We start from the raw sequence: 14,596 nt of genomic DNA on the forward strand, positions 1-14,596 counted from the left end.
CTTTGCTTTTCTGTTCTTTCTCTTCCTCCGATGTGACGTTAGCTCACACACTGGCAACATCATGTGCCTACGTGTCATATGGCTGCTACTGCTAAATATGCTGTAGCGTCCTATGCCAAAAATATTTATAAGAATTTATTAAAACCTGCATTGATGTAATAAAAGAAATGAAACAAACTTCGATATAAGTAACTTATTTGGGATCATGTCTAACAGTGGATTGTGGGGATTTGAGCAGCGAGATGTTGATTCACCTTACATTGAAACGTTTGCAGATTAGTAGTCAGGGAAGCAGAAAACAGGGAGAGAATTTAAAAATCTATAATTTGTAAAAAAGCACTTTGATATCTAGGGATCTCTATAGTAAATGGGATTTTACTGCATGTTGGGTTAGTTTAGGATATTTACATCGAAGTCTTATAAGTTCAGCAGAACATATTCCATTAAATGAAACCGAAACATACAGACTGTTCTTCTCTTCTTAAATTTTTTTTCAGGTATATCTTATCTATAGAATCTGCACAGAAATTAAACGGGGTTAGCATGCTCTCATTCCATCAGCCATTACCAGGTAGAAGTTTTAAGATTTTCAAGTTCAACAAGTTCTACACCTGTAGAAAGTTGGGGGAACTGTGAAAATAACACTCAAGATAAGAACTGTATTGCATCCCAAACCATATTGGTCCTGGATATGACCTTAAACTATATCCAGTGGTGAGGCCCCAACTTGCAGGCTTTGGGGAGTATAGAGCCACCCTTTAATTACCATTGCTCCCAGGTCCACTCTGACCCGGAGTAGTAGTACCTGTTAGGGTGCCAACTATGGGTTAAATAGAAACCGACTTGAAAACAACAAATATATTCTATTAAAAAATTTTTCTTAAATCTTTGGATTCGGCATTAAATAACCCGAAAAGGGTGGATATGCCATATAACAAAAACAACCAACCAACAACAAACAAATTGAAGCTGATTTTGGAGCATATTTTAATAGAGGATATTGGGAGTTGAACAGCGAGATGTTGATTTGCATTAAACTGCAGTTTATTAGTCAGGGAAGTAGAAAACAGAGAGAAAATTTGCAAATCTATAACTTGAACGAAAAACTATTAGTGTAGAAGGACCTCTACTGCTATAACTTGAAAGAAAAAACTATTAGTATAGAAAGACCTCTACAGTAAATAGGTAGGATATTTATGTCGAAGGAGCATAAGTTTTACAAGTTCAGCAGATCATATTCTATTAAATTGCTTATGACACAGGTACAAGAATGCGACATTACGGTGATGGGACAAGTCTTTGACAATGTGGAACCTTTAAGATTTTCTTTTTGGATTTGAAGAGGGAATGACTGGTGGCAACAATACATTATATTTTTGCTGCATGCTTTTTCATGTGCGCAACTAAATTTGATTTTTGTGTAAAAGATTTCCTACATTTTTTACACAAAAATGGTTTTTCACCTGTGTGTGTTCGCATATGCACGACTAACGTTGATTTCTTTGTGAAAGATGAACCACACACTTCACAAAGACAAGGTTTCTCACCAGTGTGTGTTCGAATATGCACAACCAAATTTGATCGCTGAGAACAAGAATAGCCACAGATTTCACAAGAAAATGGTGGCTTTTCTTCCGCATGGATTTTCATATGCGAAAATAAATCGGATTTCCGGGAAGAAACAAATCCGCAAATTTTACAACACGACTTTTCAACGTGTATTCGCATGTGTGAAACTAATTTTGATTTGTTTGGAAACAATGAGGAACACACACCGCAAGAAAATTGTTTGTCTCCAATGTGCGTTCGTCGATGTTCAATCAAATGTGTCTTCTTTGAAAATGAAAAGCCGCATTTGTCACACATGTGCGGCTCCCCTTCCGTATGTTTTTGCATGTGTTTGACAAAGAAATTTGATTTTTGACTAAAATCAGATTCACATTCAACACATGAACATGTTTTTTCTCCTACGTGTGTTTGTACATGTTTTGCAAGGTTTTCCGTATTTGAACGTGAGAAGTTGCAAATTTCACATGATTTATTTGCGTTGTCAGCCATGTATTTTTGTTGCGGCAAAGTTGGTTTATCAGTAAAGGAATGGTCACACAAGTCTTCAGCATGTTTCTCCATTTCTCCTTCCTGTTTGAATGAAATATTTGTTATGAGGATATCGTTTAAAATTCACATCGAAAAGAAAATATTAGAAAAAATACTTTCTTTTTCATCTTTTACTTTTGGCAATTTCAATATGAAGGTCAGAAAAAGAAATGATTTTTCCAAACAGATTTTTTCTTGTGACAAACTTGAAAAGTAAAAGAATCAGCATACACGTAGCTCGTCTTCAACGTGTTTCTCCATTTCTACTTCCTGTTTGGATGTACTCGATTAAATATTTGTCATGACGATTTCGTTTCATTTAAGATTAAAACTTTGTTTTGTATCAGAAAATTCAGAGTTGCAAAGTTTTTCAACTGCTTTCACAACAAATTGACAAAAAATTTGATGTAAGGAGCAACATACAGAAGATGTTCGTCTTAGAAATAAAACATTTCCATTTAGTTGAAATTCATGTTTTGAAATTTGTTTTGAAATTCATGTTTTGAAAGTTAGTCACAGAAAATTAAAATTCATTCAAAATCTTCTAATGATTCAAACAGCAACCAAATCTGTAAATACAAAATGGCACATTATTTACATTTCAATAGTATAGAACACACATTATATATATTTCAATAGTATAACGCAACACATATTTACATTTCAATAGTTTAGTCTGCACCATAGAAGGCTTGTAACTTAACATGCATAAGCATGTTCAAAATCTGTAAATTTTGATTCCTTGTCGTTTTGCTGTTATTTTTTTGAAACATTAATTCTTTTGATCATATTTTTTAAATATAATATTTATATTTTTTTTATAAAAATAAATAATTTATTTTACATTTAACGCTGGAGAAGCATATTTAAATTTAGACCTGTTGAGACCTGACATGTGCAGACAACTGCTATGTGCGTCCATTGCATAGAAGATGCAAACCTCAACTATTTAAAACAATAGAATTACAATTCAATTCCCTTCTTCATTGCAAGAGAAGGAAAGAGAGAGAAAGTGAGTGAAAGATACAAAAAGAGAGAAAGAGAGATATTCATAAAGTTTTAACATTATTTAGTTTTTGTATGCCTCAAGTTCTTTTGGGTTTGACTTTTCGAATCCAAGGGTCTCAGATCATTGTGGCTTCGTTGTTGGATTATAAACAACTGTCACTCTCAAATAATACATTTACTGAAGCTGTGATGTTTTTTCAATAATGAATTTCTTTCCTGCCTCTCCACGAGCACAGTCACAAGTTAGGCATAAGGTTTATTAGCATAAAAGCCCCCAGCTCCTCCAAAATCGGAGGTACCCCATTGTGCCACACTTGTGTACTTATTGAACTGCGTTATTTTTGTATCATAGTATAGCACTAAGAGAAAACTGTACCATAGAAGGCTTGTAGACTTTGATTCCTTATCATTTTGCTTTTTATGTTTTAAGTCATTTTTTTATTCAATTTTCACCCCAAACAAGGCACAGTGCCACTTTGAAGAAGGGGCTACTAGTAGGGACATAAGTTGCAGGGGTATTATAAAGGAAGATGAGCAGCAAGATGTTCACATTACACGTTAACTTCTGCATGTCAGTACAGTTGGGAAAGCAGAACCCCAGAAGGGAGTTCCAAAATCTAGCACTTCTGAGGAAGGAACTATTAGAGTAGAAGGCCTTCTTAAACCTAGGGATCTCTAATGTGTAGAGGTGGGATTTAGCAACTTGTTGGGTTTGCTGGGAATATTTATGTTGAGGGGTTAAAGTGCTTGTAGTTCATCAGAGCATTAACCATAAAAATACTTGTAGAACAGACAGAGAGATGCAACATCTCATCGACGGGATGGGGGCTGAAACTTAGATGACAGTTCAGGACCTATCAGGTAAGCGTCTCTCTTTTGAACCCTGTCCAGCAGTGAGAGACTAGTAGCAGAGAACCCTGTCCAGGAGTGAGAGACCAGCCCAAATGTGACAACAGTACTTTATACATGGGCGAATGGTGGCCTTATAGAAGTACAGGATACTTTCAGACATAAGTACCTTTCTAGCATGGGAGAGAGAGAGCCCACCTCTCACTGGCAGTTCAGTAGTGTAACTTAAATCAGTCAGTCTTTCACTGTTTATTGATCTGCTTACATTATTATTACTGGAAATATTTTTTTCTTAAAATCAAGGATATTTTGTGGTCAGAATTTTACAAACATAGCTTAGAATAAACTACTGTCTGAAAGTGACAGAAATCAATAATAAATTAGATGACAGTATCCCTATGCCAGTTATCTCTATTGGGTGATAGGACGAGCAGTTTGGAGGCAGAACTAGATCTGGTGCTGAAGAATCAACAGCTACAGAATGTACCTTTGCAACCCAACCATTCAGATCCCCAGCCAAGCGTGCTCAAAAACTCCATCTTAGAGAATTCGGCCCCACACTGATGATTGATAGAGGAGATGATCCGAGGATGACAAGGTGCTGAATATTCAAGGCTCTATCAGAGTTCGTCGAACCCCTCCATATGTAGCTGAAAACTATCCGCATTAAACTTCTGTTTCTTTTCTTTTTTTCCAGCTTAAACAGAGATCGTCCTCCTGAGATTTAATGTAGCTTTGCATTCCCAGAAATCATACGACATTGAATTTCAATGAGCGGCGAAGAATGTACTGAAAGAAAAGGAACTCTTTAACTTCCGTTTGTACTCTCCTGAAGTAAGTAACTTCTCTTGAGTTTACTTTCCTTTTTCTTTGTTCTTTTACAGCAACTCGTTTCCTGCTTAGTTCTCAATAAAATAAAGTTTCTTTCAAGCTCTCTCAGTCTCGGAATTTTTCATTACACAACTATCGTCTGAAAGGGACAGAAATCACTAACAAAATTGTTTTAAGATTTTGTCCTTATCTCCATGTATAATATTTTTGTTAAGTGTTGAGACTTTATGTTGAACAAAGATGGCAGTGAAGAAGCAGTGCAGTACAAGGTTGAGTGTAATTGCCAGTAACAAAGATGGCGGCGAACTGATTGAGTCAAAAACATTCAACACAGCCCCTTTTTGATATAATGGAAAAATCCTTTCGGATTCAATTTGGTTTGACTTGAGATAAGGAATAAATAAATAAAATAAAAGTAAACCAACAAATAAAACAATTTTTTTTGGGGGGGGGGGTGAATTTGTCTTTATTCTCATTGGTCAATAAAAGAATGATTAATATATTGGTATAATGTGTGCAAAAGAAGCCATTTGATATTTTGGGTTTAACAAAAACAGGAAAGATCCTGTTAGGTATTAGTTGGTTAATTTGGTTAGTAAGATAAAAATGGTCGCAGTTTAACACTGTACCCAGGATAATTTACAACCTATCTTTTGGGGAGGGGGGGATTTGGACTGTTCATGCTTCTCTTTTCATGTTTCTGAAAAGAGATTTATTCATAATTAAATTCCAAAAAGTTCGACTATAAAATGTTTAAATTTTATCCTTTTCATAGGTTAAGTGAAAATGTCGGCTATATTATTCTCAGACGTCACATAAGTAAGAGTAATAGATTTTTTCTTATTTCATCCCTTATAAAATGATATCTGATATCAATATGCTTCGACCTTTGATGAATCATAGAATTATTTGCTAATAAGATACTGCTCTGGTTGTCACAATGAATTACCATAGGTTTGTTACTTAGATTTGGTTTTAAAATAGATTTTAGATGGGTGTTCAAAAAAGTTACCTCCTGTGCAGAATGGGTGAGAGCCACAAATTCTGCTTCACAAGTAGAAAGGGCAACAATTTGTTGCTTTTTAGTTTTCCAAGAGATCATAGGTCCAGTATATACCCCATTATACTTTTCCTATACTCAGAGTTACCCCAATCTGAATCTGAAAATCCTTCTAAATTTAGAGGATATGTAGAATTTTTAAATACTAAAGATTGTTCCTTGGTTCCTTTTATAGTTATTTTCATGGCAGGTGCTCGTCTGAACTCCAATCTCTGGTCCCCCCTCGCCAATCTTTCATGAAAAACATCCGTCTAGCTGAATCCACTGTGAAAAATTTCCCCCACTCTTTATCTGTGCCTAAATCAAAACGTGGATTCCATGAGCAAAGCTTCTTTCTTAGAATCATGCCTGTGGCACTCTGTTCCGTCTGCCTGCTTCCCACCGGACTACAACTTGGATATCTTCAAGTCTAATGTTAACAAATTCCTAATGAACCGCCCCCTTAAGTAAACACTTCATTAAATCTCCATACTAACGTAATGTACTTGATAAGTGGTGATCACTGTGTAAAAAAAAAAAAAAGATAACGAAAGATTTGTTTTGCATGATTAAGGTCCTTAATTGTTGGTTTCGATAAGTTTTGAGATAGCTTTGTTACAGTGTAACATATCAGGCCTAGTTGCGGTCATCAAATAGATGAGGGTTCCAATCATTTCTCCGTATAATCGATTGTCTATTAATTTTGTTTTGGTCTCTATATTTTTATTTATATCTATTTCAACGGGAGTTGTACGCGGTTTGCATTCTTGTATTCTAAACTTTATTTATTTTCACTTCTTTGTTATGTTTCACTTCTTCGTTATGTTCATTGTAATAAATGTTTGAAATTTTTTTGAATTTTGTCTTTCTTTAATTCTTTGAATTTTTTTTTTACTTTTAGCTTAACTTGCTTTTATATTTCATCATTTCGCTTTTTAGTAATAAATGCTTTTCTACATTAAAAACTGACCTTGTGTCTAACTCTTCCTTCATGGGAAGGCAAGTAAATAGGAAGAAATATGGCAGCTAAAAACGTTTTTCGACCCCAATAAAATATTACAATACATTTAAACCCTGAAGAATTTCCCGACTCGCCCTTGTTGTTCTAAATTAACAACTAGCCACTGCTTGTGTTTCAAACTTAAAAAAAGCACTTACAAATAGTAAAAACACTAAAGCTATTTTCATTTGTTGTCTTTTCTTGGAAGGATGGTTGAGGCGCACCTATTATCCCAAAGAACCACTACGCAAACACTTTGCAATATTTTCCAATAATTATTTACAAAAAATTTTCTTTACAATCAATTTTTATTTAAAATTAGAAATTATTTTCTTTTTTAAATAAAATTAAGAAATTAATTTTAAAAAATTATTGTTTATATCCATCTTCATTCAAAAAGGTTACTTTTCGGTAGCTTCACCAGTTGTTAACCTAAATTTTCCAAATGTCAGAATGAGGTCTGTCTGCAGGACCTACTTATCTAAGCTGCACCCTCACATGATTATTTAATAGTGCTTATAACCGTAATAAACTCTCTCTCTCCATATATATATATATATATATATATATATATATATATATATATATATATATAGGGTTTGTATTACTGTACACGTAGATTAGAAAAAGTTGTCAAAAACAAATATATAACAAATAAATATTATCAAAGGCAAGATAAGTTACTTTTCTACCTAACTGGATATGTTTTAGTGTTTTTATTTAATGTAACATGTTTATTCAGCTCGAAAAACATAGTGTTTACCGATGTATGGGAAAATTTAAAATGGCGCCCAACTCTCTCTTTGGCACGGTACATTTGGGAAAAGGAGTTAAAAATAAAAACTATGCAAAATACTGTAAAAACCCATCGAATATATGTCAGCCTACGTTACGGTAACATATATTGAGCGAATTTCTAACAGTATTTTTTCTAGTTTTTATTTATAACTCCTTTTCCCAAACTTACCATGTCAAAGAGACAGTCGGACACCATTTTAAATTTTCCAATATTAAATTATTTGAAAGTAGATGTGTTAAACTTGGCATTTTAAATTTGTATTTTTAACAGATAATATCTAAGCGTATTTCTTTGGGTTTTATGCATAAAATTCTTCCTTCTTTCAGTATTTCATTTTGAAAAGAAATATCCGTCTACATCCAATGTAGCTTAATATTAAATTATTTGAAAATAGATGTGTTAAACTTTGCATTTTAAATTTGTACTTTTACCAGATAATATCTAAGCATATTTCTTTGGGTTTTATGTATAAAATTCTTCCTTCTTCTGGTATTTCCTTTTGAAAAGAAATATCCGTCTACATCCAATGTAGCTTAATATTAAATTATTTGAAACTAGATTTGTAAAACTAGATGTGTTAAATTTGTATTTTTAACAGATGCCATCTAAACGTACTTCTTTGGATTTTATGTTTTAAATTCTTCCTTCTTCCAGTATTTCGTTTTCAATTTGTTTTTTTTTTGCATTTTATGTAAAATACATTCACCAATCAGTGTATCCCACAATGTACTGAACTCCCATTCGAAAATGTAACCAAACATTTTATGACAATAATATCAACACATTCATATTTATTCGGACTATTATTTTAAACTTACATGGAAGATAAGCATATTAAATGATAAATATGTGATTTAAGAAAATAATTTCTATTATTTAAAGAATAGAATTATTTGCCATATATTTCTTAGTTGATTGTAACAATGTATTCTCTTTAATCAAGATATATCATTGGTTTTTAAAATCTGCTTCAATAACACTGAATAATTAAATCGTCAATTGTTTATATAGAAATCACTATAAACTATGTACAAAACTACTTGATATAAGAATTATTAATAAGAACTAAATATAGAACACAAAGACAGCATATGAGTATTTACTTTTAATCTGAAAAGACCAAAGTTATAGGCAAGAAAAATAGTATTAATTTCCTATTGTTTTGAGAAACGAATTGCTGGAAGATGATGATGCATTATAACGAAATAACTGAGCAGTGAATTGAGAAATACAAGTAGATCAACGATAACACTAATCTGACAGGAACAGTTTCGACAACACGTTTTTTATGTCCCATCAATATTTGTTTAGGTGTTTTACCAAAACTATTGTATGAAGACTATTTTCCTTTTCACATAATAAAAATACATTATGGAGTGTGCATTAGATTAGACAAGGTCCCTAACAGTTTTGAGCTGTCATTTTTTGTTTGTGATTTATGAGGCTTCACAGGTATGACTAGAAATGCTCTCAATATATCTGTTCTAACTCATGTTCCATGTGAACGTTAAGCCAAGGAGTTTGAACAACATACATTCAGATAATGTATCATTAGCTATGGCTATTAGTGGTTGAGAAGGTTTCTTGTAATTATTAAAGGAAAGGAACTTAGTCTTCGATTATCAATATTTTTTCCTCCAGCTGCATGTTAAGCTTTTTATTATATAGTACATAACTTTCTAGCATGGTAGAGAGAGCCCACCTTTGCAGCAGCCTTGGAAATGCTCTTTCAGGTAATGTATTTTTAGCCATAGTTATTAGTGGTTGAGAAGGTTTCTAGTAAATAAAGGAAAGAAGATTAAGGATAAATTAGATGAATTGAAAGACAGAATCAACATTTATGAAAGATAATTTATCACATTGCACTACAGGAAGTTTGCTGATGACACCATGCTCTATAACAGGCTCGAGGGGGAACACAAATGAACACATATCTAGAGAAATGACACAACACTAGAGAAGACCTCCAATCTGTAGTAGAATGGGGAAAAAAATGGATGGTTACATTCAATTATGCCAAGACAAAACTTGTTTCGTTATATAATTACAAGAAACCTTTTCAACCACCAATAGCTATGGCTAAAGATACATTACCTGAAAGTACTTCTTTCAAACTCCTTGGCCTAACATTCACAGCGAACATGAGTTGTAATAGATACATTGAGAGAATTGCCAAGACTACTGTGAAGGTGGACTCTCTCTACCATGCTACAACGCTACTTAAGCCTGAAGGTATCCTGTATCTCTACAAGGCCCCCATTCGCCCATGTATGGAGTACTGTTGTCACTTTTGGGCTGGTGTATCTATTAGTCTCTTACTCATGGACAAGGTTCAAAAGAGAGTCGCCAACTTGATAGGTCCTAAACTGTCATCAAAGTTTCAACCTCTGTGCCATCGATGTAATGTTGCATCCCTCTGCCTGTTCTACAAGTATTTTAATAATGAATGCTATGATGAATTACAAGCCCTTGTACTCCCTCGACATAAATACCTCAAAAAACCTGACAAGCAGCAACATCCCACCCCTACATAGTAGAGATCCCTAGATATAAAAAAGCCTTCTACTCTAATAGTTTCTTTCCCAGAACTGTTAGACTTTGGAACTCCCTTCCGAGTTCCTGCTTTCCCAACTGTACTGACATGCAGAAAATCAAGTGTAATTTGAATGGACATTTCACTGCTCAACTCCCTCCATTGTATCCCTGCAACATATGTCTCCAATTGTAGCCCCCTACATTGAAGTGGCACTGTGCCTGGTTTGGGGTGAAAATGGAATTAAAAAAATAACCCGAAACATATGAGATATGAAAGGACATTAAAAGAATACAATATTGAGGGATGTGAGATAATCGGGAAAAATACACCAAGTCAAAATGATAAAGGATTGATTGTATATATAAAAGAGGGATATTTCTTAATATACGATAAAGATTTTACTGGGAACATGTTTGTGGAGAGGGAACACAGTGTGACAAAAGGACATTCCAAGAAGTTATTCAAGCATTAATCAAGACTCAACAAGAGGAAATACTCTTTCCCGTACCGAGTGATCGAAACGTGGAATGCGCTACCTAAATCAGTTATAAAAAGAGAAACAGTTCTTGAGTTTAAAACAGGATTGGATAAATTCTGAAAAAGCAATGATCAGAAATATCATTATAAGGCACGCATCCACCCACATATCAGCATCATCAACTGTCAAAGTAGAGATGACAGTGACGAATGTATTGAGCCAGAGTCACAGGCTAAGCTTCTTCTGGGACGTAAACATCTGTACTGAGTCTTAGTTTAGAATTAGAACAATTGGCTGATATAAAACAGTCATCTAGAAAGTCCCGATAATCATTCAAAAATCGATAATTAAACACTGGAAGAAAACCACCAAATAAATGTCACAGTGATACTTTATGCAAAGTTTTTTTTTATGCCAAAAGATTTTTTATGGTATCTTTGATTTATAAAATTGTTAAGTGGAAGTACAGAATAGTTAACAACACAAAAAAAACGTAAGAGAGCAAAACCTGATATAATCACCCTCTTTCCCTCTCCAACAAAAATTTATAGATATTATTGACTGCTAACTGGTCATGAAGTGGGTGTTCATTTTACATTAAATTTATATAGGAAAGTGATTCCCCCCACCCTAAAAACTTTATTTTTATTTTATTCGGTTTGCAGGTATTTTTTAAGCTGTTGAAATGTAGTAACCAAAATAAAGTCAATTTTTAACATTTTTTAAATTTTTTAATGAGTAAACTCCGCTAGGTTAGATTAGAAAGTTTTACAACCATTTTTTCTATATCAAGTTTATTCTAGTTTGTGATGGCCAATAAATATACGTTCATTTTATGTAAACTTTATAAAAGAAAATGATCCCCATTCTAAAATTTAAAATATTGGAGAAAACAATAAAAAAAAAATCAAATGGAATTCTCCAGCGACAGAATAGGTAATATGGACAGATTGCCAAAAATCTAAATGTCAGATTAAATAATATAATTTTAGGAGACTTTATGCTTGTTTAAGATAGAGTCGATAGATAAATTTTTAACAATATGTCGTTTAAGCAAAAACATTATTATGTACTTAACTGAAATTAAAAAAAAAATCATTGAGGAGAACGTTATTTATAGGTAAAAGTAACATTTTCGAAAGATTGGGTAAAATTGCATTTTTCTTTAATGTAATAGAGTAGACAATGACGATTTGACACATGCAGAACGAAAAGTTTAGATGAAAACAACATGGGTTTGTATTACTGTACACATAGATTCGAAAAAGTTGTCAAAAAACAAATATATAACAAATAATTGTTATGAAAGGCAAGATAAGTTACTTTTCTACCAAACTGGATATAATTTTCGTGTTTTTATTCAATTTAACATGTTTATTCAGCTGGAAAAGCATACAGTGTTTACCGATGTATTGGACAATTTAAAATGGCGTCCGACTCTCTCTTTAACACGGTAAGTTCGGGAAAAGGTGTTATAAATAATAAACTAGACAAAATACTGTTAAAAATTCACTCAATATATGTTACCGTGACGTAAGTTGACATATATTCGGTGGGTTTTTAATAGTTAAAATAACAGTGAATAAAAACACAAAAAATTAAGCACCGCCAAAAAATCAAGTTGTTGTTTTTTAAAACGAAATTACATTTACTAAAATCCATTATTTCTGAGTAACTTTTCTTTTTCCAGAAAGATAAAACCCTGAATTTTATCATATAGAAAACAAAATAATGTAAAACTTTTTCTACTATTTTTAATTAAATTTTAAAAGTTAAATTTTCCCAAAAAGTTAACAATTGACATATTTTGTCTCGCACAAAAAACGTACATAAATATTTAAAAAAAAAAAAGGTTTTTGAAATAATTAATTTATTCATTTGTTGTCTAACTAAGATTTAGGATAATTTTCTATGAGAATATGCAAAAATATTATAATATAAGTACCTGGATTTCAAATAATTCCACTTATTCATATAGGCAACCAGTTACTTCGCGTCGATCTAGAGTCTAGATCGACAATGTTTACGTTTGTAGTTGATAAGAAGCAAACTATGGAAGACCAAACAGGCAAAAAAAAAAACTTATTTTTCAGTGACGAAAATTTCAATGTATTATTAACGCTGAGGCTGGCCAGTACCAGATGGGTGACCATTTGTATGAGTTTGGTTTTTAATGTGTATGTGTGTGTGGGTCAGGCTCCCCAAAATGGGGGGGGGGGCAATTTAAAGCAGAACAAAAATAAATTATTTCAGCGCGTTTGATCCACCGTAGTCGAAAGGTGGCAAACGTTTTCAAACGGGATCGAAAAAATGATGCTATTTTTAACACAAAGGGCACAATATTTATCAATTTTTTTTTTGTATCGATTCTTCAAAGCATACCCTGTTTAGTAATGGTCATGCATTATTGGGCTCGCTAAAAAAAAAAATTGTTAATTTATTTATCCAAGATTTTAAAATGGCTTTTTTCGTATAAATATTAATTTTTTTTTTTTTTTTTTGCTTAAATTAATTATTTTACTTCACATGTTCACCGAATTTCACCTTTCAAAACTCAAAAGCGGGATAATTAAACACAATCGAAGTTCTGATATTCAGACGTCAAAATAAGGTATGCAAACAATTTTTTTTTAAATCTATAATTCTGTCTCTTACAACAACACAATATGTTGTGTTCAGTTTCAGATGATTATTTTAAGCATATTTGTACCCCTTCAAAACAAGGGGGGGATTGTAAGCAAATATATATATATATATATATATATATATATATATATATATATATATATATATATATATATATATATATATATCGTTTATGAAAAATAAGTACAGTTATAAAGTTCATTCTTCTCTTAATAATCGCTGAAAATTTCGTATTGATCGGATAATTACGTGATTTTTGGTAGATTTTTAAAAAGACGGTCTGTCAAAAAGTACTTGCCATCCTCCCCCCCCCCAGTTTTGGCGGTTTCTACAAAAAATATATCCAGTTTGGTAGAAAAGTAACTTATCTTGCTTTTGATAACATTCATTTGTTATATATTTGTTTTTTTGACAACTTTTTCGAATCTATGTGTACAGTAATACAAACCCAACAACATTTGTAGTTTATAGTGAGAATTCTTCTTTTTTTTTTTTTTTACTAAAACTACAATAGCAGTTGTTCAACTCGATGAGTTTTCGTCATTTTTGAATATTTTACATTTCTTTTACATGCTTATAACGACATATTTTGAAAAAATCGATTTGTCGACTTTATTGACTTTTTAATCGGAGATTCATATTATATTTATTCACGTTTGTTAGAAAACATTGCAGAATCAATATCTTCTATTAGATAAAAATAAATGTTTTTAATGTTTAAAATTATTTTAAAAGTTATTGAATTTTTAAATTGTTAAAAAGTAAAAGAAAAAAAATTACCTTTCATTCCAGGAATTCAATACAAAAAAATCGGGATGAATTCGTTCTTTTTTTTTTTTTTTTCTTTTGTGTTCAAAACTGAAAATTTGTTTTGTTTGTTAGGATTTCTATAGCTAACTGATACAACTCTTGTTTTGTTTGTCCAATTAATTAAGAAATAGAATATATGAAAATATAAAAGAATACAAAATTAAAACATGAAAAACACGTTTAAACGTGAAATTATTTAAAAAGAGAATCAACTGCTAAAGAAAAATGAATGGAAGTCATCGTAAAACGGTGTAATCATTATTTCGTTCCTTCTGTAAAACAAATCTTTTGCCGAATCGTTTTCCTATCAAGTTCAGATTATTTTTGTCAATGTTTGAAGCGTGTTTGGATTTCTTTAGTAAATTTATATTATAAGAGTATAATTATTCAAAAGTAAGATTTATGAAGATATAAAAATCAAGTTTATTTATAAAGATATAAAATACGATTTAATTATGAAGATATAAAAATTAGGTTTATTGATGAAGATATGAGAATAATAT

At 32.0% G+C, this 14,596-nt stretch overlaps 1 long non-coding RNA gene across 1 annotated transcript; it reads right to left on the bottom strand.

Moving 5' to 3' along the window:
• Positions 1-1,322: 1,322 nt before the first annotated feature.
• LOC145240066 (uncharacterized) lies at positions 1,323-14,353 on the bottom strand. The gene is made up of 2 exons (XR_013862480.1): positions 14,064-14,353; positions 1,323-2,666 (listed from the first exon to the last, which is right to left on the bottom strand). It is a non-coding gene; the product is annotated as an uncharacterized LOC145240066 (long non-coding RNA).
• Positions 14,354-14,596: the final 243 nt, after the last annotated feature.

The sequence above is a fragment of the Euprymna scolopes genome, chromosome 19, assembly GCF_053919585.1.
Source record: "Euprymna scolopes isolate OS-2025 chromosome 19, ASM5391958v1, whole genome shotgun sequence".
In the NCBI taxonomy this organism is placed as follows: Eukaryota; Metazoa; Mollusca; class Cephalopoda; order Sepiida; family Sepiolidae; genus Euprymna; species Euprymna scolopes.